The sequence below is a fragment of the Mastomys coucha genome, unplaced genomic scaffold, assembly GCF_008632895.1.
Source record: "Mastomys coucha isolate ucsf_1 unplaced genomic scaffold, UCSF_Mcou_1 pScaffold12, whole genome shotgun sequence".
In the NCBI taxonomy this organism is placed as follows: Eukaryota; Metazoa; Chordata; class Mammalia; order Rodentia; family Muridae; genus Mastomys; species Mastomys coucha.
The window spans coordinates 50,353,636-50,367,330 of NW_022196894.1; the positions used below are offsets into that span (position 1 = coordinate 50,353,636).

The 13,695-nt window shown below is 37.4% G+C and overlaps 1 long non-coding RNA gene across 1 annotated transcript in view; it reads right to left on the minus strand.

The window, feature by feature from the left end:
- Positions 1-413: 413 nt before the first annotated feature.
- The window catches only part of LOC116086452, a 20,265-nt gene continuing 6,983 nt past the window's right edge, over positions 414-13,695 (minus strand). The window contains exon 3 of the long non-coding RNA XR_004116936.1: positions 414-889. This is a non-coding gene — a long non-coding RNA (uncharacterized LOC116086452). The remainder of the gene's footprint in view (positions 890-13,695) is intronic.

Consider the following 13,695-nt stretch of genomic DNA (forward strand, 5'->3'; position numbering starts at 1 on the left):
AAGAGAAAAAAAGGAAAAAGGGAAAAGAGATTGAGTGAATAGTTAATAAAAGAAAAAGGATGTGGTTTTAGCTTGAAATAATAGATAAATATATTTAAACAAACAACAAACAGACAAATAAATAAATAATAGAATTATAATCTTGCTGGAGAAAATTAGCATACATTGGATTTGTACATGTTCAAAAAGGCTAATCTCATTGTTTAAAAGGAATAAGAATGAATGTGGAAACTTCTTATTTTACATAGACAAACTTCATTTCTATGCATTTAGCTTGAGATTTATAAAATAGTGAAATACATTTTCAATTTGCCCATTTGCAGTTGAAATACCTTACCTGCAAAAACTGGGTAAAATTGCCACTTTAGCAAGCAAATATTACTCAGCAGAACATTTTGCTCAATTGAGTGTTTGTTTGCTTGCTTGCTTTATTTTTACAGAGGACATTAGAGAATGAAAAACATGTTACACAGGAAAATGGATTTTAGTTGGAGATCCAGTCTTGTATTGAAGGGATGTGGCGTGAGGATGTATCTTCAGGAACTACAGGCAACAGAAATATATGCATGGTTTCCAATCATGCTTGCATTTATCTTTTTGTACAATCCTAACACATGGCCTCTCATAAGGAACAATAATTCTAAGCTGCAATTTCTAAAGGCACCAAAAGTCAGAAATGTAATTTATTTAACAAATAAATGTTTGCAATTCTGTTTTAGAAGTTATGGTGCTTATTTACAATATGATTGTATAGATATGTCTTTCCACTATGAATCTCAGTTCCCTGGTGTGGCGACTGCCATCTCTGACCTCTCCTAGGATGTGCATAGTAAGATCCATTCATGAACTTCCCTTGGGAGTTAATCCAACTGTGCTGGTGTTCAAAGAACTAAAGAAAAAAAGAAAGAAAGAAAGGACAAACGTTTGCCTCTAAATGTAAGTTCAAAGTACCTATTATTTAGCTCTAGGGCACTGATCTCTTTTCTAACTTACTCAGAGATTGTGAATAACTCCTTTACTCCATTTGTATTGTTCAGTTGGAGTTATAGATGTCATCTTGTATGTAGTCGTCCTAGCTTTCCGGTGGCTTCCTACAGAGATCTGTTGCCCACTCAGTCTTCCCTTACAGTTTGTCACCCTTTTTGCTCACTTTCCTCTTTTCTTTTTTTCCCTTTTCATTAATCCATGAGAACTTGCTCTAGACCACACTGTTTCTTTTGATTGTCATGACAGGACTAGGTGGCCCCTGACATTCATCAGTCACAAACCTCTCTTATGTAGTCCTTACGTTATGACTGTTACTGTGTGGTTTTCTTTCTCTGATGCTAGTGGTATTCGCGAGATAATTAAAGTGCCCAAAATCATATTCCAAAGCTACTCTGATTGTGACTTTTCATAGATTAAATCAATGTCATTGATTTTGACATTTGCATGTCAGGTATCAGCAGGGCCAGGATACCTCATCAAATACATAAAAAGAGTCTTCAATCAAGGAAAAATTCATGCATCCCAGCATTGTCTCTTTTACATATTATGCATCCTGAATTCAAAGAAAATATTTGTAAAATAGTTTGTAAATAGTTAAGTATGTGTGGTTTTGCCTGAAACACCGTAAGAAATTATTAACAGAAATGTTGTTTTTTACTATTATTTCCAGGATTAGAAATTTATTTGGGGTAATTGACTCATATCTGTCCATCTTGTGAGCTATGAAGCTGGCACTTTCTATGTTTTGAGGGATAATGGACTCAATGGACAAAAGCCTACTAAACTGTAAGATTTTATCAAATCTTGATGTCACCACGCAATTGATAGATATAAATGAATAACATGTTCTTGTTTTTGTTTTTTTTCTTTCAGCTCTATAAAGCTGAATATGAGAGCAGGATACATTTCACAATGGTTTTGCATGGTTTTAATAAGATCATCAATATGAATGCTTCCAAACAGATGTGTTTTCTGTATTTATTATGTGGTTGTACAAACAGCATTATTTTGGTTGGCCTGTGCTTATCAGTTCTTTTGATGTGGTGAAGATATTAAAGATAGTTACTATAAATATATTTGATTGAGTGAATAAAATATTTGAAGTTCTTTGAAATAGATGATATTTGAAAAATGGTGACAGTTACCACCATATACTTTTATGGAAGCATTTACCTTAGGCCTAATTTTCTATAAAGGACAAAAACCTTGAGTGGAAAGAATGGAGAAATAATTGTGTTGCTCACCTTTGGAAGTTACCACACATTTTAATAGTGTTAACACATTAAACATTTTTATTTCAAAAGTTAGTATAATAACAATAGGACAATGACCCAGCATAAGTTAATGTAAGAGTTAAATCCATCCTGGGTCTTTGACAGGTTACAGGGATTACAAGAGTCACTATCCGAAAATCTAAAAAATATCCACTTTGTCATCCCAAAAAACAGATGTCTACAAGAGCCCAGCTTCAGATACCTACATAGTGTTTTGGGAAGCCATGATTGAAGATTTTTCTCAACAAGCGCAGTTAGCAGCTGCTGAGAAATTCAAAGTTCAAGGTGAAGCTGCTTCAAACATTCAAGAGAACACTCAGACGCCAAACATCCAAGAGGAGAGTGAAGAAGAGGTTGATGAAAAGGGTGTGGAAGTTATGGACATAGATTTGGTCATGTCACAAGGAAATGTATCAAGAGCAAAGGCTATCCAAGACCTGAAAAGCAACAGTAACGATATTGTAAATGCTATTATGGAAATAACAATGTAACTATTTGACAGCAAGGATAACCCTCCCCCCTCTCTCTCCCCTGTTTTTGGTGTGTAAAAAGTGGAGCGACAGCTTGGTTTAAAATTTGTACTGTTTCTATCACTAATAAAGTTGCGGCTTCTTGTTGGATGGCAAAAAAAAAAGTAAAAAATAAAAAAGAATGGAGCTTTGATTCTTGCTTTAATTCATCTCTTCTCTGCCTTATCAATCATCAAACTCAAAAGTAAATATGTTATACTACAGAATACACATGAATAAATGAAGTGACTATTAAAATTTAAAACATCCCATTCAGCCCCAAAACCCACCCAAGAATATAGGTGTGTCCCCCAGCATTTTAGAGCACACCATATACCCAGTGTTAGCTATGATTGTGTCTCAATACATTTGAATTTTTTTTTCTTTTTTGGTTTTTTGAGACAGGGTTTCTCTGTATATCCTTGGCTGTCCTGAAATTCACACTGTAGACCAGGCTCACCTCAAACTCAGAAATCTGCCTGCCTCTGCCTCCCAAGGGCTGGGATTGAAGGCATGTTTCACCACTGCCCTGCTCACATTTGAATTTTTAAATGTTATTTTTAATACCAAGTATATTTGGCACTTCATATTGGATAGAGTGGTAAATAAAATTGACAATGTCAAAGATATGTGCATGATTTTAGGGGTGACTATTGGATATTGAATTCCAATTGTGGAGTTTGTGATCATTTCGGGGGAAAACTCTTCTGCTCTCTGCATTTCTTACTGGCCTATTGTTCTTATAGGGGTTAGTCCTCAACATTATAAAGATTTTGGGACTATTGGGTATGGTGGTGGTGGTGGTGGTGGTGGTGGTGGTAGTGGTGGTGGTAGTGATGGTATTGTGTGTGTGTGTGTGTGTGTGTGTGTAGCAAAAATTTAACAAGGTGAACAGTTTAAGAGGGAAGGGTTGAATGGGGAAATGAAAGAGGAGAATGATATGATTATGTTTATTTAAAATAGACAAAATCTGAAAAACTAGATAAAATGGATATTGATGTCTATATCAATAGTAAACAGTTCTTGGAATTGAATTTTGTGGTTATCTGCAGAGGTGTGCAGTTAAGAAATACAATTCTTGAATGCATGCTCATCCAATAAAAAATGAAGTGGGATGCAAGTTTTTGTTTTGTTTTGTTTTCCTGCTGTTTTCATCCTTGAATAGGAACAAATGACAACTGAGCTTTAAATTTTCTCCTACGATTATTTTGACTGGGTTTAATTCCAATATACTTACACTTTTAAATTGTTAAAAGAAACTCAATGTACCACAAAAGGTCATAAATAAAATGATAAGCTTTTATACATCATTAATATGAATATCTGGAAAGGGGATAAAATTTGAAATGTAAATAAAGAAAACATCTAATAAAAATAAAAACATAAAAAATTTTCAACTCTTAACTTGAAGGCTCCTAAATTGATCTTCCACTTACATTAACTGGCACATTCTAAGGTTCACCACATCCATTGGTTGATGAGGTCAAAGGTGATTGCACCATTTAGCCCAAGACAGGACAACACTAATTCTATAGTGCAACCACAAAGTTTTTGATAAGTTTTGGCTCAGGTTCAAGGCTTGACTGCTTTGTAGTTTGGTAGCCTTATCATGTTCCCTGCAATACCATTTTACAAGAACTTATCTAAACGGTGCTCACTAAAACACTCAATCACTAATATCAGTGTGAATTTGCTGGCTGGAAAAGTCAACTTCTAATAGAATGATTTGCTATAGAATACACTCTTCCCCCATTTGGACCCTCTCTTTGTTCACCGACTGATTATAAGAGGTGATATGTGATAGAACATAAAACAACAGTTATTCAGCCTTTGGGCTTACATTTCTATAACTGGATTTTGATTTGACAGATGATCTAATAAGTTTTACATCTTTTAAATTTATAGTTGAGTGCAAATATACTCAATAAATATTTTATTTTAAAAGCACATGGAACCTGAAATAGGCCACTTATTGTAGCCAGGTAGGTCCACCAGTGGAAGGATAAGGACATTAACCCATTCACAAAAATTTCAACCCAAAATTTTTCCTGCTTTAAAGAAATTCAGAGAAAAAGATGGAGCAGAGACTGAGGAAATAGCTAACCAATAACCAGCTCCACTTGACATCCAATGAACAAGTACCAATCCCTGACACTATTTATTATCTTTGTTGTGCTTGCAGATGGGAGTCTAGACAACTATCCACTGAGGGACTCTACACAGAAGCTGACCATAACAGATGCAGATAGCCATAGCCAAACTTTGGATAGATGTTGAGCACTCTTATAGAAGAGTTGGGGGAAGAATTGAAGGCCTGAAGAGGATTTGAACACCACAGGAAGATCAACAGAGTGAACTAAACTGTACTCTTAGGAACTTTCAGAGACTGAGCCAGCAAACAAAGAGCATACATGGGCTGACAGAGTCCCCCCAACCCCAGCACATATGTAGCAGATATGCAACTCAATCTCCAAGTGGGTCCCCCAATGGGAGCAGGGACTGTCTCTAAAGCTATTTCCTGTCTGTGGACAGGGCTGCTTCAATGGGAGAAGCTATGCCTAATCTTGCAGAAATGTGATATGCCAGGGGTGATACCCAGGGGAAACTCACCCACTTAGAGGAGAAGGGGATGGGAATGGAGGAGGAACTCTGTGAGGGGATAGTGGGGGGCAGTGATTGGGAAGTAAAATATAAACAAATAAGTTAATTAATTAATTTTTAAAAAGTCTCAGTGTGACCAGATTTTCCTCATGTAAATATAACCATATCCAGATGGTTTGGTATGCTTCGTGAATAATTTAATATTTTATTTGTATGTATGATTGTCTGTGTAGCAAGTGCTTGCCTGTGCCTGTGTACAGGAAAAGAGAGCATCAGATCTCCTTGGAACTGCAGTTTCTGATTACTGGGAACTGAACTTGAGTCCTCTTAAAGAGAAGGCATGGCTTTAAATTATGGAGCAATCTGTGTTACTTTGATTTATAAATACTTTGACAGTAGGTCTACAAAGCTCTTTTCCTTTGCTGCAGGACACACATACATTTACAATCTCTTAGCTTCTTAGCTCCAAAAATAGTGTACTTCATATCTTGTCCTTTAGGGCTTTAGCAATTCACTGACTACTTTATTCTTTATTTCTAATTGGTCTTTAGGAATTCGTTTTTAGCATTAAAGCATTTTTATTCCACCTAGCCCTTCTATGCAGGAGTTACTGAAATGTAAACAATTAAAATAGCTAGTAGGTATTTACAGAAACCCTGCAGTGAATCATTTGTAGTGTGGATAATCACTTCTTAATTTATGTGTTTTCTAAACTCAGATTTATCCATTGGAATATACTTCTTATGCCAGGAGTGACCTTTTGTAATTTGTCACTTCTAAAAATATAAGATCAAAGGTAAAATGTGGTAGCATATTGTCACTCTGCAATATATTAACATCCCTAAACAAAAAAATTTCTCCTTTTCCAATAAGGTGATGAGTTTTGTGCCTAAGAAGAATAGTTTTTACTTGGCTAGAATCATTAAGAGTTCAGAGTTGTGTTCTAAGACAGTTAGTGACAGATGATTTTAAGAAGACATAAGGCATTTTAATACCCTCTGAGAACATGGAGGCACACAAAGGTCTTATTTTATTGCTCTGAGGAAAATGTACATCACACTTTGTTTTTCCAAATGAAATGATGTAAAATTATTTCTTTTTCCATCTTATATTGCAAATATTTATTCTATTTCTAAAGGTGATCCAAAGATAAATATCGAAAGTGATGATGCATCTCAAAATATGGAGCTTTTTTAAAAATTACCTTTATATTTTTTATAGTCTAGCTGTTATCCCTGTCCCAGTCCCCTCTCCCACAGTTCTTCAACCCATTCCTTTTCCCACTGTCTCCAAGAGGATGTTCCCCCTAGTCCCCTTTGCCAGCCCCCCTCCACTCTCTGGGTGCTCAAAAGTAAGGTGCTTCTTCCTCAACTGAGGCCAAACCAGGCAGTCCTCTACTATGTATGTGTCGGTGCCTCAGACAAGGTCCTGTATGTTGGCTGACTGGTGGCTCAGTGTCTGAGAGATCTCAAAGGCCCAGGAGAATTGAGGCTGCTGGTGTTCCTATGGGGTAGCCCTCCTCCTCAGTTTCTCCCAGCCTTTCCCTAATTCAACCACAGGAGTCCTGGACTTCAGTCGAATGGTTGAGTCTAAGTATTTGCATCTGCCTCAGTCAGGGCTTGTTTGACCTTTGAGAAGACAGTCATATTAGGCTCCTGTCTGTAAGCGCACCTTAGCAATAGTAATAGTGTCAAACCTCAGAGCCTCCCCTTGAGATAGATCTCAAGTTGGTCTGGTCACTGGACTGACTTCCTTTCCCTCAGTCTCCTCTCCATTTTTGTCCCTGCACGTCTTTTAGACAGAAACAATTCTGAGTCAGAATTTTTGAGTGTGGGATGGCAACACCATTCTTCCACTTGATGCTCTGTCTTTCTCCTGGAGATGGACTCCATGAGTTCCCTCTCCCCACTGTAGGCATTTCATCTAAGGTCCCTTCATTTGAATAGTGACAGTCTCTCACATCCCCAGGACCCTGGTACTTTTTAGAAGATCTCCCAATCTCTCAACCCTCCACCCCTACATCGAGGTTGCATATTTCCATTCATTCTGCTGGCACTCAGGGTTTCTCTCCTGTCTCCCCTCACCAAATACCTGATCATGTTCCCCTTTCCCCTCTCCCCTCCCATATCCCAACAAGATCTCTCCTTTTCTTTGCCTCCCATGATTATTTTCTTCTCCTTCCCAAGTAGAATTGAGGCATCCTCACTGGGACCTTTATACTTGTTAACCTTCTTGAGTTCTGTGGATGGTGTGCTAGGTATTTTGTACTTTTTTGGCTAATATCCATTTATTAGTGAGGACATAACATATATGTCCCTTTGGGTCTGACTTATTCCACTCAGGATGATATTTTCTAGTTCCATCCATTTGCCTACAACGATCTTGATGTCCTCATTCTTAATATCTGAATAATATTCCATTGTGTAAATGAAGCACATTTTCTGTATGTAATCTTCATTTGTGGGACATCTGGGTTGTTTCCAGTATCTGGCTATTACAAATAATGCCATTAATAACATAATAGATAACGTGTCTCTGTGCTATGGTGTGGCATCTTTTGGATATAAACACAGGACTAGTATAGCTGGATTTTCAGACAGTTCTAATTCCAATTTTCTAAGGAAACTCCACATTGATTGGTTGTACTAGTTGGCACTCCCATCAACAATGGAGGAATATCCCCCATTCTCCACATTTTTGCCAACATGTGTTGTCACCTAAGTTTTTGATCTTATACATTCTGATTTGTATAAGGTAGAATCTCAGGGTTATTATTTAGATTTGCATTTTCCTGATGACTAAGGACATTGAACATTTCTTTGAGTGATCTTGTTTTTTGAGACAGGGTTTCTCTGTATAGCCCTAGCTGTCCTGGAACTCACTCTGTAGACCAGGCTGGCCTTGAACTCAGAAATCTACCTGCCTCTACCTCCCAAATGCTGGGATTAAAGGTGTGTGCCACAACCACCTAGTTCAGGTTTTCCTTTTCCAGCGTTGCCTTCATTTGTTTTTTTTTGTTTTTTTTGTTTTTTTTTTTTATGTTACTACTTCCATTTTATGTCTTGGGCCTCTTTGTTCAATTTCTTCACCTGATTGTATTTTTGTAATATTTATTTAAGAGATTTATTTGTTTCCTCTTTAAGGGCTTCTACCTATTTTTCTTGTATTTTCCTGTATTTCTTTCAGGGAGTTATTTATATTGTCCTTAATGGATTCTATTATCTCTATATGAGGTAGGAGTTTAGGTCAGCATATTGGTTTCAGGTGTGTTGAGGTATTGAGCACTTGCTGTGGTGGAAGAACTGGGTTCTGATGGTGTCAACGTATATTGGTTTCTGTTGCTTATCATCTTGTGCTTGCCTGTCCCCATCTGGTTATCTCTAGTGTTAACTGGCCTGGGTGTCTTTCTCTGGAGCCTACCTCCTGTGCCCTTGAGTTGCTGCAGGTCTCCTGGGAGGACTTTAGACTGTGTGGTCTTCACAGAGGCAGAAAAGTTGCTGGTCTGTGCTGGTGGAAGATGTGGTGTAGATGGAAGATAGATTTCTTGTGGAAGGGAGAGGTCCCACATACATTGGGCTCCTTGGAGGGGGTCCTAGTTGCTGAGGTTATGTGGTGGGTCCCTTACCTGTTTCCCAGGGTGGAGAAGATCTTCTGGGAAGCCTTTGGACTGTGAGGTCTTCAGAGGAGCAGACAAGCTGATGATCAAAATATGGAGTTTTAGCCAAACAGAAAGTGAATTGATAAGACATCCAAAATGTCCCTGAAGGAATAGTTTTCTACCTGAAGTTCATAGTTAACTGAAAAATTAACAATTATAGTTACCAGGACATATCTTCATCATAACAGAAATAAGAATGTAGAAATTATTTTCTTTGTTAGTTTGCTGTCAACTATCTTTAGATGGCCTGAAAAGATAAATCTTTTTTATATGGATTCTGGACCTACTCCAAACTTATTTCTAATCTACTTTCAACTAAAATTAATTGTTTAGTCCCTTTCTTTCTCATGGGACCTTAATTTCATGTATAGTACATACAATTGTTCACTGCCTTTAATATATGTTTTCTCTTCTCTTATTGTACATATGCTTACATATGTATGTATGTAAAAGTAATTTTTATTGGGTAGATGTAATTGCTGTATCTGAGTCTTATTGCTGAATGCTAAATAAACTCACATTTTTTTATCTTTTCTAATCTCTGACTAGCTGGTTCAACTCAGCTATTCTAACTCCAAACTTACTGATTCAAACTGGCTTCTCTTGGGTTATAACCAAATTGCTGTGCTTGGGAAATGTATTATAATCTTCTGGCTCTTTTTCATTGTCTGGCTCATTCTCTTTTCATCTGCACCCTGTCTCTGTAAAACCTTCCCTCTAAAACTTACTTCTCTTTTTCATTCTTGCTCTAACTCTCACTCTAGCTATCTGTCTCTGCTGTCACTCTCTAGAGTAATCTCTCTTTCTTATCCTCCTGAGAGATGGGTGTATCATATCTCTGACTCTTTCTGCCTAAACTTTCTCTGATTCTTCACCTTATCTATTCTACTACTAGATTTCACTTTCAGAAATGGCTGTTTCATTCTACAAACTAATCTTATTTATATTGTTTGGGATTTAATGTATGTACTAATGGAGTGTCTATATTACAGCCAGAGGAATTAAAGTTTATATGCCAGCAGGAACACACAGACTTGGTCTTTGGATATGAGTCCTTGCCAGAGTAGCAATGTTGCTACATTAAAATTCCTCAACATATGTATACATACAAACACACACAAACATACACATATGTCCAATAATTTAGCCAAAGCTAGAGACAAACCTGCAATGTAGTCTAAAGCAGCATTGACTATATTTTCCTACTGTTACGCTACCATACATATGTGTCAGAATAGTTTGTTGATCCCAGGATATGGTATGAATGGATTTTGATTCTTTTCAAAAGCCTGTAAAATGAATTTCTAGTTGCAAAGTGGATAAAATACAACTGGAAAACATTTTTATTATCTACATTATATTTTTATTTTTAAAACCAACCAACAATATGAAATAATATACTGCATAACTGGTGTCAGAGTACTTATAGGAACAACACCTGTTCTAAGGCTGGAAAACATGTAGAATGTTAAAAATTCAGAACCCAGGGGCTCAAGGGTTATGGTTATGAGCACTTGCTATTGTACCAAAAGCCCTCAACTCATATCCAGTGCTTGCTCACAGCTGATTAGAACTTCAGCTCCAGGAATCCTGAATCCTCCAGCCTCCAAAGGGACCTTAATGTATATATATTTACCCACATCCATATATACATATCTATACATAATTAAAAGTAACAGAAATATATCTTTTAAAAAGTACTAGTACTAGAACTCAAGTTGATTTTGTCCTTGAAGTTTGAAAAGTAAGATATTTAACTCTATTTTATACTAAGGATTCATTATTATGGATTTTAATTTGTATATGTTTGCAATGAAATCTCTAAGGGTAAAAAGAAAATATTTGAAATCAGTGTAACATCTGTATGGTATGGTATATTGAGCCTATAATTCATCTAGAAATGTGAATTAGATGTAAATAAGAACACATTGTTGACTGAAAAGTCCCAACTGAAGAATACAATTTGAAAATGGCTCTCATCCTATAGTTTTCAGTGGCCCAGTTTTGCTATTTCCCTCATTGCCAAATTCTTTGCAGTTCTTATTCATTTTGAGAATTTGGAGTACTACACAATTCTCTCTTAGATGTACACACAAGACTTCAGTCCTTTAAGAATGGAACAATTTGCCTGTTTTGAAAATTAAAGTGATCATTCAGCATAGTGAAAGGAGGGTTATTTATTGTACTTTCAACTGTGGACTAATCTGCCTTTAAAGTCTTTAGGATTGTGCAGAAATAGAGCATTTGAGGGAAAAGACAAGCCTGGTGATTTTGGAATTTGATACAACCCAAAACATATATGGCAAATGTTCAACAGTATTTATTTATGTTTGTATTTCTGAGGACCTGAGTGTCCTTTGAGACTCCCAGAAGACAGGGTTTGCATTAATGATAGCCATTGGATTTCTATTTCTGGGAAGCAGATGAAGTTTCTAAAAGAAATTTTACTTCTCTTCTTCTCTCTCAACAGTTGTTTCCATAAAGTTGCAGTACTTATATCAATCTACACAGTCCTTAGGGTTTTACAATTATGTCAATCCCTTTTTTGTGATGTTACCTGAACTATAGTTACAGGAGTACTTTTGTAGATGTTTCAACTGGGACTGGGCTCCACAGTTCTGAATTTTGAATGATTTTTGCTTTCTGCTCAACTAAAAGAAAATCATATGTGGCACTGAAAGTCTAGTGAACTACCAAAAGGTTAGAGAAGTCATGGATCTTGAAGAGGAACCTATAACCACTTTACTAAACCAGCATAATACCTAACTACATTCTTAATATTTGTCTTTATGCCCAAAGATAAATGTAGTCCTTGCACCTCATCAGTTCTCTTTACAAATGGTAGGGAACATTACTGATAGCTTCTGGTTGTGTTTTTGAGAGACACATTTCCCACAATGTTTATCATAGTCCTATTTATAATAGCTAGAAGTTGGAAAAACCCAGATGTCCTTGAATGGAAAAATAGATACAGGAAATTTGGTATACTTACAGAATAGAATATTACTCAGCTATTAAGAACAATGACTTCATGAAATTTTCAAGCTAATGTATAGAACTTGAAAATATCATCCTGAGTGAGGTAACCCAGACACCAAAGAACACACATGGTATGTACTCACTGATAAGTAGATATTATCTCAAAACGTCAGAGTATCCATGCTACAACCCTTAGACCATATGAAGCTTAAGAAGAAGAAAGACCAAATTGTGGATGCCTCAATCGTATTTAGAAGGGGAAACAAAATAATGATGGGAGGTAGAGGGAGAAAGGGAACTGAGGGGAGAGAGGAGGAGGGAAAGAGTATAGGATTAGGTATGGGAAGAGACAGGAGTGAAGTACAGAGGGTCAGGAAATTGAACAGAAATGTGCAGCAATGGAGGATAAGGAGCTAGAGGTAGCCACTAGAAAATCCCAGATGCCAGGGAAGGAAGATGTTTGCAGGACTTAATGGGTGTGACATTAGCCTAAATACCTGGGAGATAGAACTTATAAAAATCCCATTGGATTGAGCACAGGGTTCCCAATGAAGGATCTAGAGAAAGGACCAAAGGAGCTGAAGGGTTTGCAGCCCCTTAGAAGGAACAACAATATGAACTAACTAGTACCCTCAGAGCTCCCAGGGACTAAACCACCAACCAAAGAGTACACATGGTGGGACTCATGGCCCCAGCTGCATATGTAGCAGAGGATGGCCTAGTTGGTCATCAATGAGAGGAGAGGCCCTTGGTCCTGTAAAGGTTCTATGCCCCAGTGTAGGGAATACCAAGGCAGGAAACTGGAGAGGGTGGGTTGGTGAGCAGAGGGAGCAGGGAGGGAACAGGGTTTTTTTTTTTTTTTTCAGAAGGGAAACCAGGAAAGTGGATATCATTCGAAATGTAAATAAAGAAAATATCTAATAAAATAAATTTTAAAAAGGAAATTATAAAAACTATCTCCAGTAGATAGGAATGGGCCCAAATTGAGGGATGGGGCCACCCATCCATCTCAAAAATTTTATGCAGAATTGTTCTTATCTTAAGGAAGAGCAGAGACAAAAAGTGGAGCAGAGATGGAAGGAAAGGACATCCAGAGACATATGGATCCATCCCACCTGTAGACATCAAACCCTGACACTATTGCTGATGCCAAGAAGTACTTGCTGATAAGAGCCTGTTATAGCTGTCCCCTGAGAGGATCTGCAAAAAAGTGACCAATAAAGATGCAGATACTCATAGCCAACCATTAGACTGAGTTCTGTGAACCCAATGAAAGAGTTAGGAGAAGGACTGAAGGAGCTGAAGGAGATTGCAACCCCATAGGAAGAACAATAGTATCAACTAACCTGAACTTCCAGAGCTCCCAGGGACTAAACCACCAGCCAAAGAGTACACATGGAGGGACCTATAGCTTCAACTATATATGTAGCAGAGGATTGCCTTATCTGGCATCAGTGGAAGGGGTGGCCCTTGGTCATGTGGAGGCTTAAGACCCCTGCATAAGGGGATGCTAGAATGATGAGGTAGGAATGGGGAGTGGGTGAGAGAGCACCCTCCTAGTGGCAAAGGGGAGGGGTGATGGGATGGGGAATTGTAGATGGAAAACCAGGAGGGGGACAGCATTTGAAATGTAAATTAAAAAATAATCAAGTGAGGGAGAGAGAGAGAGAGAGAGAGAGAGAGAGAG